The sequence below is a fragment of the Tiliqua scincoides genome, chromosome 3 (assembly GCF_035046505.1).
Source record: "Tiliqua scincoides isolate rTilSci1 chromosome 3, rTilSci1.hap2, whole genome shotgun sequence".
Lineage (NCBI taxonomy): Eukaryota > Metazoa > Chordata > Lepidosauria > Squamata > Scincidae > Tiliqua > Tiliqua scincoides.
In genome coordinates this window covers 44,018,866-44,031,780 of record NC_089823.1, presented here as the reverse complement: position 1 = coordinate 44,031,780, position 12,915 = coordinate 44,018,866, and positions in this window count along the sequence as shown.

The window sequence follows — 12,915 nt, the reverse complement described above, 5'->3', positions numbered from 1 at the left end:
ATTTCTGACCGCAAAGCCAACGCCATGTTCCCTGGTTTCGTTTGGTGGTTTTCCCTGCCAGAAAAATGAGAAATTTCTCTCCTTGACAGATCCGGAATCTGGCAGCCTAGTCTCTTGAAGGGCGACGATGTCCATCTGCAGTCTGCTCAGCTCCATGTCGATGACAGCTGTTTTGCGTGCGTCGTCTATTTCTTGCAGGTCATCAGAGAAGCCAGGTGTCATTGTCCTAACGTTCCAGGTGCCCAGCTTTAGGGCAGTAGTTTTCTGTTTTCTGTTGCATGGTGCAGAGTTGTCGATCCGCTTGTCGGTTTTCACCCTAAACCCCACGCACCCCATGAGGTTAACGGACCGTGGCGAGGCAACACCTTACTGGCTGGGGACTGCCCAGCTTAAGGCGGGCGGTAGCTGCCCAATGAGATGCAATGATCTCTCCCACCGTCGGAAGCAGCCCCTGGCGTCATGCTCTACGCCAATCGAGCAAAGACTTATAACCGGTAAACTGCTGCTTCCCGTGTTGTGCCGACGCCGTATGGCGAAGTTGGAGTGTCCTCTCCAGTGCGTGAAGCCTGGGTAAAGAAGGTATGGAGGATAGGCTGTTACCCATGCAGCAAATCCCCCCTCTCCACGTCGCTGGAATGGTCCAATGGAAAGGCAGAAGCCAATACGGTTGGTTCCAGCGGCGTCGCAGGAGTTGCCAGAACGTGACTGTGTTCAGCCATGAACTGCCTAAGGGACTCCGGCTCCTGATTTTGCCTCGAGGTTGACTCCTGAAGCCTTTTCCAGAACTGGATGTAGCCACAAGGCAGTGGAGGTTTGAGGTCAGAGTTTCCTTCTCTTAGATGAGCTGCCTTCCTAGGTTGACGAGTCCCATCTACCCGGTGGCTGTTTAGTCGCCTCTTACAACAAGTACAGCCAAACTGAGGGCCTATTCTTAGCCCCCAGCCCCCAGGGTAATAGGCACAATAAGCTACAGTAATTAATATAAACTGAACCTGCCAGCCAGGTCTTAAACCAGTTGCTCTTCAGCTACTTTCTGGTTGCCATTATAATACAGTCCCACAGGATTATAACTTGCTGGTATTTATATTTTGGAGTGACATTTTGAATTGGCAGTGTGATCCTGAATAGATTTTTTAAAAAGTAGTCTCACATTTAAAGTCTCTTTTTCTTAAAAAGAGCTCAAGAAAAATGGAGGTTTTTCTCTATTTGGGGGGGGGGGGGGTGGAATAGAAACATGCCACCACCACTATGCTGCATGGCACCCTTCATTCCACCAGTAAAAGAGCAAAGAGCAGCAGGAGCTATTGACTCTTCACATCTTTCTGCTTGCTATGGTCTGAGAATGAGGGGGTCACAGACTACAGGGCAGCAGATCCATCAGGAGGGTCTCTAGCTCTGCTTTGACCCTGCACTGTTGCTCTTAAATAAAACAGACAGGTGAGATGCTATAGGGGATTTGCTTTGGCATTTGATCCTCAGATTCTCAGCACTTGCTCATCAAGCATTGGCTTGAAGCAGACTTGGTTTTGTCCTCACTATGGGTTTGATAAGATAACTGGTTTCTTCACAGTCATGTATGAACTTGCCTTGCCATATGCATATTAGCCCCAGCATATATTAGATGAAACAGAAAACTTCAACTCTGAAATAACCACCAGTACTGTACTTTTATTTGCTAATAAATATCTTAATAAACAGGCTTACTCCATTTGTAAGACCTGATAATGCCTCTTAGGAAATCATAGAAAAATAAAATACAATAATCATCAGTAACTTGTACTTTGTACAAATATCTTATTATGTTGCTCAGCATGTAGCATTGCCAAACCCCATATTCTTTCTGCAAATAAATGGTATATGAATGCAATTCACCTTAAAACGCCCTAGTTATGAGAGCTGAGCATTTTCTTACACTACTAACTTATAGGCATGCCATCACATGAAAATTTACATGGAACATCATATCATCATAGTAGTAGATCTCAAAGGAGGAAAATAATGACATCTTTCAAGGAAATGTGGATTACTTCATTTGTAATTTAAAGTAGGAAAATTACTATGTTTCCCCTTGGGATTTTGGATCAATATGCAATGCAATCTTTCAAACAAATATTTCTGCCTTATTATGATAATCTAAAATAAAGAAAAGTGCAAATGGAGTGGGAGTTATATCTTAAAAAATAAAAAAAGAAATAACTAAACAACAGGGCAGTCCCAAGAGGAAAACAAATGTGGGATAAAAATAACAACACCAAATCCTCCTCCTCCTCTGACATGATTTCTTATTTGTAGTTAGCAGTAAGACACCAGCAGATAAGTATTCAAAATTAATGATCAACATAGCTTAAAGAGCAAAAATAACTCAATCCAAAGATCCATACGTACTCAGATTCATTATATGAGGGTAGGGAGAGACATTCACATCAGTTGAGGGGAGTGACCATATACTCAAGGAAATGTGTGTATGGCTTGACTTCTTCCTGTGAAATTTACAGAGAGCTCCATGCCTGCATCAGAGCTTTTACATCCAGAGCACATTGCTGGATCAGGCTGAATCATTTCTTTTTGCCAAAGTGAATCATAGCAGGTATAGGTAGTAGTTGTAAAATGTCAAAGAAGTAAGAGCAAAAAACAAGGGCTAACTAATCTCAAAGGTTGTTATTGTGTTATATGAACAAAGATTGCAATGTGCTTAGGCTTTTCTGACTCGCAGAGGATTTGGAGTTTTTTTTTAAGATTTGATAATACTGTACTGCAGTTTTTGATGCCTTGTAATATGTGTATGGTCATGGCTGGTTTAATTATTATTTAAAGTGCCTCCTTTGTGTGTGTGTGTGTGTGTGTGTGTGTGTACATGTGAGGGAGAAATGGGAGTGCACTAATTAGCCACACCTGCCAGCCACCCCTCTAGCAACTTCATGTGCATGGTTTCCCACACAGGGCAGAACCAAGTACCTGGAAAGTCCATCCTTGCAATTGTAACCTTCCATGCATTTGGAAGAGTTGTGTGTGTCCTCAATCCCATTGCCCTTTTTAACCCATTTTAACCCTTTTCTGCCCAGCCCACAGGTGTACACATTTGATTGGTGTACAACGTATATGCAACGTTGGGCACAAATGTTAATTTGTTCACGTATATGTATGCCTGCTACCGAGTTTACTTCATTCATTTGATGATGTGGACTGGAGTCCCTGAAAGCTTGTGCTGAAATAAATTGGCTAGTCGGTTTTGCTGCTATATGAAGTTACTACAAGAAATGTGAATAGGAAAGCTATTATATTTAATATTTTGTTTCAATAGTAATATATATCAAGCTTTGGTTCATCTACTTGAAGTAAGCTCCACTGAAATAAATGGGCTTTATCATCAAGTGCATGTGTAAATTGTAGACAAGTATACACATATTGATTCTACACTGCAATCTCAAGCAATAATTATTTGCACATAAATCTATTAAAAGCAGTGAAAAATATTTCCATGTAATAAGTTTAAGATCAGGTATGTGTTAAGTAAAGTACAGTTGTTCAAGTGCATGCACTTTATGACTTATAAGAGTCGCATGTATTAATTGATTCTAAAGGAAATTTGAATTATTTGTGGTTTAATCTGTTCTGGACATAAGAAACAGGAAGAGTAGATCGAGGCTGTAGGAGTGACTTTTAAGATTGGATCTTCTCTCAGAGCTTAGCACTTCTAGTATAGCTCCGCCACAAAATTTGCATTGTGATATCAGTTTTTGGATATCATGGTCAGGACCCAGAATGGGCTCAGAAGGCTGAAGAGGCCAGAGGGCCTAAATTTCATGAAGATCCAATCCCTGTGCCATCCTGGAAAGCAGTCACTGGAAACACATTACTGTGGATTGTTTTACAGAATAGGAGGCAAAACAGTCTTTGGCAACCATTCCAACAATCCATGGAATTGCTTCCTTTACAGGATTTTTTTCAGAAAACACTGCAGTCCACAGCATCCTGCTTTCATTGCCATGTCCTAGCAGCAATGAGTAGGGCCAAGCTATTACCCTACCCAAGCTATTACCAAGAATTACCAAACCCAGACTCAGAGTGATGCTCCTTTAATTGTGAGTTAATCTTTCCCTAGGGTGGTGGGACTTCACACGTGCCTGTTTGTAACGATATTTTAAAACATAGCGTAGTGGGCTCCTGCTTAGGGCTGCTGGGGCAATCATTAATGTTACTTGGTTGGTGGCATTCGGAGCTCTTTGTGCTCTGTCTATGGGGCTGATGCCTTGCCTCCAATCCAAGATCCCTGACTTCAACTCTTGCTTTGAGTTCAGTTAAGTGAGAGAATCCATCTACTTCCAGTATTGAAGGTACTTTCCATTGGGACTGGTGTTTCAGTTGACAGCAACTGTTACCCTGCACATGCCTGATCTTGTCTGAACTTGGAAGCTAAGCAGGGTCAGGACTGGTTAGTACTTGGATGGGAGACCGCCTGGGAATACCGGGTGCTGTAGGCTTATACCATAGTCTTTCGAGACTGAAGGTTGCCAACCATTTGGTGTTTCACATTACAAAGAATTTCTGACACTGATGGGACAAATGCCTTTGTTAACCCCATTCCCAATTTTCAGTGATTTTCATCAGCAGTTTTCAACCAGTGTGCTGTGGCACATTGGTATGCCTCAACTGGGCTTCAGGTGTTCCACGGGAGCTTATTTTATTGGTAGGGCCACTGGGGGATATGAGCTCCCCAAAGGGTAGTGTGGTGTGCTTTGTCAATTGCCAAAACACTGATGATGTGCCTTGACAATTGTAATGCCTTGTCAGTGTGCCATCAGATGAAAAAAGGCTGAAAATCATTGCTGTATGGCCTCTTAGCAGAGAACCTGACCATCTCATTCTGCATCAGAATGTTATACAGGAAACGTGAATAGAGGATTCACAGGTCATGTGGCCTTTTTCTAAACATAAGGAGATGATAAAAAATGAGGGACACAGAAAAAAAGAAAGGTAAAACAGGAAGCTTGATATGATTATGGATTGATATTTTTATTATAAAACTTTCAACATCCTGAGTTTTGATTCAGTTAAAAAAAATCTTCATACATTTATTTAAAAAATGAGATGGTATGCCTCTTTGAACAACTGAAGCTGAATTGGGAAGGCTCAGAGATGGTGGTGTTGGTCAACCTGAAAATATAGATATCTGCTATTCTCATGGATTGGTATCATTTTTAATATTAAAAGAAGCATTAACACTTTCCTAGATTTGGTGTAATTTTATTTCAACACAGGCCTACATTTGTTTCAAGTTATGCAATCCTAATAGTTAATTCCTTTAGGGGGTACTGAAATAATGTTATTTTGGGAGGGGAGACGTTCCTATCAGACCTCGATTCAGAATTCTGTAAAATAAACAACCACAGGCTACTGTTTTTATCACCTGTTTATCTCATTATATAGTTTCTCATGTTCATAAACCCTGCCAATTTATGATTTGATAACATCTTGGTAGCATTTGTATAAATTGCTGAAATGAAATTATATCTACTTTTAATGTTCTTTTAATGTAGTTACTTTTGTTCAGCACCTGGGAAAAAGGAGAGCCAACATCATGTGCCAAGGCAGCACAGCAAGTTGAAGTTAATTCTTAGATTTTTTAATTCTGAAGTTGTATTTTAAGAATACAAAGATTGATGTTAATATTAATCAAAGCATACTAAGTGATCCTGAAGTTCTGTGCTTCAGATTGAAGTCTTACTGAAGTATAAGGGGGTATCAAGAGCTTCTTCAGGACAAATGTTGTGGATAATTGTTTCAGGTGTTTTATTGTAAGCTGCTTAGATGGTCTTTTATGGTAAGAAAAGTGGCATAGAAATGCCAATAATATATCATTGTCTTCAAAACACAAACCAGATACTGTATAATAATTAACTGAGTAACAGCACAATAATATGCATGTCTATTCAGAAGTATGTCTATGGGACTTACTCCCAGGATTGCAGCCTTACTTAATGGATGCACTGGATTCTGAATCAATTCACCCTGATCCAGCAAGGCTTTTCATGTACTGATCATCCTTTTGGATTTGGTTACATGTGCATAAAAGGAGCAATGCAAAGTGGCAGCATAGAAAAAACCTCCATAGTCCTGCATGGTCTTTGTTTAAGTATGAAACATTGCCCATGTTATCTTTTTTTTTATATCAGTGAGAAGCTCTGAGAGCCCAAAAGATGCCACTTCATCCATTGGAAGGAGAATATTTATAATTTGCAGTTTCTGTTACACAGGCATGGGTCTAAAGCTGTTCTTTTCTGAGTGGAAGGTTCATCTGTTCATGCAAGATAGGTTCCTGATTTTCACAATTTCCCCCTTCTTCAGGAGCACAGCCCCTTCCACCACTGTGGGGGAATTTTGGGGCTGCAGTAAAGAGAAGGGTTTGGAAAGCCCAGGTGCATGAGCAGAATTCTGCTTGCATATGTTTCGATTCAAGCCAGAATGGGCTCAGTGAATCTTCTAATTGCACTGCTTTTAGTATTTATGCTAAAAATAATGTGGCAAGTGGCCCTGAATGGGCCTTTAAAAAGTGAATGGTCATTCATAAGAAAGGTCACAAAGGAAAAGGGTTAATCACCTATCTTTTAATAATTTTTCCACAATTTCTTAGGGCTACAATCTAGTATATACAGTATTTAAGCATGCGAAAACCCAGTGGGTTTCCTCACACTTAACCCTGTGCTAGACCGTAGGCTTTGTCTTTGAATGCTAACATTACAATCCTATACCTATTTACTCAGAAGTAAGTCCTGTTCTACTAAACCAGGGGTGCCCAAACCCCGGCCCTCTCAATGCATCCCTCAGGGAACCCCCAGTCCCCAATGAGCCTCTGGCCCGCCAGAGATTTGTTGGAGCCCGCACTGGCCCGACACAACTGCTCTCAGCGTGAGGTTGACAGTTTGACCTCTCATGTGAGCTGTGGAATGAGGGCTCCCTCCACTGCTTGTTGTTTCATGTCTGTGATGCAGTAGCGGCAGCAAAGGAAAGGCTGGCCTTGCTTTGTGCAAAGCCTTTTATAGGCCTTGAGATATTGCAAGTCCTTCATTTATTCATATAAGTTCATCTTTAATATATTCATTTATGTAAACTTATGTAAATTTATTCAAATTTTAAATGTAAATTAATTCTTTTTTTCCCCCGGCCCCCGACACAGTGTCAGAGAGACGATGTGGCCCTCCTGCCAAAAACTTTGGACACCCCTGTACTAAACGAAACTTACTCCCAGGAAAATGTACATAGGATTGCAACCGAAGGCATGTATGTGCATAATCCTTCTGCATGAATGTGCAGAACCCAGGCATGAAGGGATTCCCAGATGAATCCCGTTTCGCCCACCCTTGGTGCACACACATAGATTTACATCTGAGCAGTATGCCTGGTTAATCTTGGGATGGGAGGTCAGCGTTGCCTCTCATATCCCCATTTAGCTCCTTCCTGCCAAGTGAACTAACTTGAGCTTCAAAGTTTAGCTCTCCCATTCCTTGTTGCCCTGATGTGTTGAATGACTGGGCATATGTCAAGGAGAATTCCCCCCACCCCCCCAAAAAAGCACTTTAAAGTTTGAAAACAAAAAAACTATGCATTACCCAGGCATAGGAGAATAAAGTGTATGATAATTTCTGTTCTGCTGACATTGTCCTTTTGTGTGGACAGTTATCTTAGTGTAGTGATTATTAGGGAGCAGTGATGTGGTCATCTGTGTTCAGCTCCTGCAAAGGATTTTGCCTTCCTTTTCACAGAACCCTTGTGGACAGACAAAGAAATCAGTTCAGTTTGGAAGCCTATTCAGTTAACAGCCCTGTGTGCACACTGGAGCATAAGCAGGGTTTTGTTTAGGGTGAAGCGTCTTGCACAGCAGGCTATAGCATGATGATTTCAAGTAAGGCTGACCTGTTGTAAAATTTCCAGCTCTCACAATTTCTTTTAAATTTTTTTTTTACAAGATGGTGCATTTCCCCTTTTAGCTGCAATCCTATACACATTTACATGGGAGTAAGCCCAAATGAGTTGAATAAAGCTCACCTCTGAGTAGACATGCATAGGATTGCATTGTAAGTAACTGACTGATCATTCTTTTGAGTATTTTCTAGAATACCTTGGCATATCTATTTGATTTAAATTTGTGCAAAAAATATTTGAAGCAAAACGTATTTTGACTGATGAAAACATGAACCTATCTGAGTGGAAGAGGAAAGCAGTTTTTACATATTGAAGGTTCACAAATGTTATTTCATAGAAATGTGTACCTAAACTGAGGAGAAAACTACTTGCATTTGCCTTGTACTTACAGAGGGGTCTTACCATCAAAGAACAAACACAGAAAAAAACCTCCCAAAACACAGCTTCTAAAACATGAAAACTGTATTTTGAATGAGGCCATTATTATGAAAAAAAAAATTACAAAGTAAGAATGAGGGATAGGGAGGGGGAGTGCAGGTGAACCAAACAAATTCAAAACCCATTCACAGTTAGCAAGAAAATCCAGGACAAGGGTCAAAAGATTTTTTTTTTTTAAAGCCAAGATGGTTACTAAAAGAATTCTCATGTCATTCCTTTCTGATTTATTTAGATGCTTATCATTACAAAAATATATCTAATAAATGTTTATTCTATGATTTTTTCCTCTATCCTTTTCTATTTAAAATATATTTTCCATAGGGTGATTATCTGGTAACATATACTGTAACTAGGTTGAAGAATGCACAATGTGCATTTTTTCAGCCCCACGAATGGAAATGTGCACACATGAGAAAGACTTGTCCATACAGTTCTGATACATTATGAATGACCATATATATTAATTAAATAATTTCAATCCCTTATATATATATATATATGTGTATATGCACCTAAACACTCATATATTAACATATATATATCTGTCTTAAACACATTTACTTGAAGGTAAGGCCAATCTATGTCCAGTGCTTTCAGATCTTGCTAAAAATTTACCCCTCAGTCAAATGCACATTCACTTCTGCATTCCGCTGGTGCTGCTTCTTGTTGCGTACAAAGTAGAAACTCGCACAGGAGAAACCAACTGGCATTTTGGTTGAAATACACACACCTATGTAAGTTTCCTTCAATGTCAAATAAGTGTTGTTGGCTGAATGCAGATCTGACAGTGCAGTCCTATGCATGACTATTCAGAAGTAAGTCCCATTGAGTTTAATGGAATTTACTCTCTGGTAAATGTATATAGGATCAGAGCCTTGCTGTGTGCTTGGCAGGGGTGCCATTTTAGATATATTCAATATTAACTGCCCAATCCTATCTCTGGGAAATGCCAGTGTACTAGCCCAAAGGCAGCCCTGTCATTGCAGAAGCTCTGGAATAGCAGCTGGAAAGCCACATGCCACTGTCAGTAGGGTGCAGACTGGCCGCGAATACAATCCCATCAGTGGAGAGGCAAAAAAGGACAGAGGGTGAGGACAGAGACAGCGGCTGTTGGATCTCGAACTCCTTTCCTGAACTGGGCATGCCCCCAAAGTGATATGCCAGCATCAGAGGTGGCCTAGCTCAGAAGACTCCCATAGTTGGTATATACAAGTTAGTCTCATTCTCCTCAATTAACCTCTCCACCACAATGCTGTACTGGATTTGGCAGTCATCACACTGCCAGTCCTGTACTGTCAGTGCAGCAGCTGCATAGCAATGACGTGTAAGTTGCACCAGCCGTGTTAAAGGGTACAAACTTTGCTAGAACTCACTACTTACAATGTTGTTGTCAACACAGCTCAAAACATACCTTTATTAAATAAAGGGATTTTTGCCTCTATAAATAGTTTCCCTGGCATTTAGCTCTTAGGTAATATTCAAAGATGCCCTCCCAGACAACTAGCCTCATGATGGCCATTTAAAACCAAGTCATGTGGAGGCTGCTTCATCTAGCAAGCAACCCATGTGCCCCATGGATCTGGTGATATCCTTGTAAAGATCCACCATGCTACAGAGATCTCCCTGTACTAGTGCAAAATTGGGTTACTGTACCATGGTGGATCTTTATACTGTATTGAGCAGCTGTAAACAAGTAGTTTGTTATAGAGAGAAGCTTTCTCAAAGCTGTGTTAAAAGTGGACTGCACATGGCTGCTTGTTTCTGTGTACTAGTCTTCAGCTCCAGTGTTTCAGCAAAGTTTCAAAACATTATTGGCAAACCTATCAAATGGGCAAAAGGATGAGCACCAAAGCTATGACAGGCAAGTAGTAAAACTAAACAGAAAAGAAAGATGTCTTTTATATCTGAGGCTGAACTCCTAAAAAATTACAGTTTGTATGGCTGCTTTCCCGTAAGAGATAAAGAGCAACCCCCATAGCATAAAAGACAATTTTTCATAAAGAATGTTAAAATACACATGAAGCAAAGCATGTTTCTTCCAATCCTGCAAACAGAACCTAACACAGAGAACAGGAGTGCAAATATGAAGTGAACTTGAATCTGTTGGACTCAATTCCAAACTTGCAAAGGATACTTGGAATATTAGCAACCATTAAATATATAGGGAAAACTGTAGCAGAGTTATAATAAGAAAAGTTGATTCAATTGATTCCATTTCATAGCTTTAGAAAACCTATTAAAAAAGGGATCAAGAACTTAAAGCAAAAAAAAAAAAAATTAACAGCATGTTACAATGATACAAAAAAAAAAATCAGAACAATTGTGTGGCAAGCCAACTATAACTTTTTCCCTCCCCCTGAAACTAGATAAAAGGATCTACCTTTCAGGATCATTTTGCAGTGTCTGTTTCACACACACAGGATGCCTTTTCCAGCATCTCTAGCCTTTAAACTGTAAATTAAACTGTAGTTATTGTGAAACTCTTGTATAATGAATGCATTTTAACTTACTCTTGCTTAGGAGCTGTCCATTTGCATTCCTAAAGCATAACTAAGAAGTGATTGAGTATAGTGTTGCTTCACAAAACTGTATAAAGGCATTGTGCTGTCTCTACATGTGACATATGTGTAATTGTGCATGGCTTTCAGGGCATGCAGAGATATTCCATTTCTAGTACATAGCAGCATATATCCCATGCAGAGTTTGGAAGATGTAGCCCACTAGATCTATTAAGGTTTTGTAGAGATACAGATATCTTAGAGCATTTTTTTCAGGTATATCATATGGCTATCAAAAGTTATAACTGGAAGGATGAATTTATCTAAGGTTTCCATTTAAATGGCTATTAGTGAGCACAACCTGATTAATTACACTGTATATGAGCCTGGTTTACCTCTCAAATGGACAAACTTCTTGACACTGCTCTTTTCCCTCTGTAGCTTGAGAGACATTTCTGCACAGCCTAGTGCACTGTACTGATTAATTTGTGGAAAGTAATGAATACTAGCATGATTATACACATAAGAGTGAAGCTCTCTCAGAATTCTTTCTCATTTACACAGCCTGGAAATCCTGTCAAAAAGAGCCAAGACAAATGGAAAATATTCCCAAGATGGAAAAATGTTGGCATAAAATTGACATTTTTCAAGAAATTGTATTTAGAAAAATGCCCTTTCACAGTGGCATCACTAAGGGGGTGTGGGCTGCATTGGCTGACGCACATGGGAATGTGTGTGACACCAGAACTTGCCCAAATGTTTAAAATCTTGGTACCATCATGTTATATATCAATTAATGTGTAATTTCATGCAGAATGCAATGAAGCAAACTGCGTTGAAATATCTCTATTCTATCAAAAGTTGTAGCCAAAAATCCAGTGGGGGTGGGGCGATGGTGCATCACCATGACCGCTGCCCTGGGGCATTGCCACACCCACTGCATGGGAGTAGGTCCATCATAGGGATGATGTGCTGGCCTCCTGCACTTGGTGATGCAGACCGTAGTGACGCCACTGCCTTTTCAATTTTTTTTTTTTTAAATAAAAAATTGGCTGGTCCACAGACGATAAATGCACCATAATAAAACTACTATAGTTAATGAAGAATTTCCTTGTGCACAATTAGCAAAAAGTTTGCAGCATAAGTATAAATTTATAACTATAAAGTCTGCATAGCTGCATTTTGCAGAACAGCTGACTGTAATAATATATTGCATGTTGCTTAAACAACATTTCTGGAGATAATTCAGTATTTTGTAGGAGGCATATACAGAAGATTAAAAAAAAAATAGCAGTAAAATTTGCCAAGAAGGAAATTAATTTTCAAAGTTACTTGCAACTGTATATAAAGAAACCTGATGTCCAAGCAAATAAATTTAAACACACAGCATCACAAAAATGTGATGGCCCATCATCCTCACCAGTCATCCACTTCAACCTGTCCACACACAAGTATTCACTTGAATAAGTGGTTGTTGCTCATTTTCACCAAGAATTTTCTCACAACTTCCAAATCAGCATACCAGCAATTAACTATTACAAAGTAAATGTAACAATACAACCCATACATTTGGGATTTAGTTAACAATAAAATAAATATTTATGTCAAACTCTTTCTCTTGATTGCACATTTTATATTGGAAGCTAAATGGTCACAAAACATGAAAAGAAATGTCAATTTACTTTTAAAAAAAATCTACCATCAAACTCTAAGACATCAAGAAGGTAGCCACTCTAAACCAAGGAGGCTTCAACTTTCCAAGAAGTCACTGGAAGTTTCCAAATACCGTACTGTTATACAAAGTTATACATCCATGCCGAGCTATTCACCAGTGTGCAGCTACAGTCTGCAGTGGGCTGAGATGTTATTGGTAGTTAATTGAGGGAAGAACTATGCAGTGTGGTTAAAAATTCCAAGTTTGAAGTATTAACATAAACACATGTTTATAATATGAATAGGAGGTTGCAGGTCTTGAAGCTGGGAAGAGCAGAAAGAAGGAATGGGAGTATCTTCTAGTTTAGAAATGCTGAGGCACAAAACACAGTCGCTTCTAGAACTT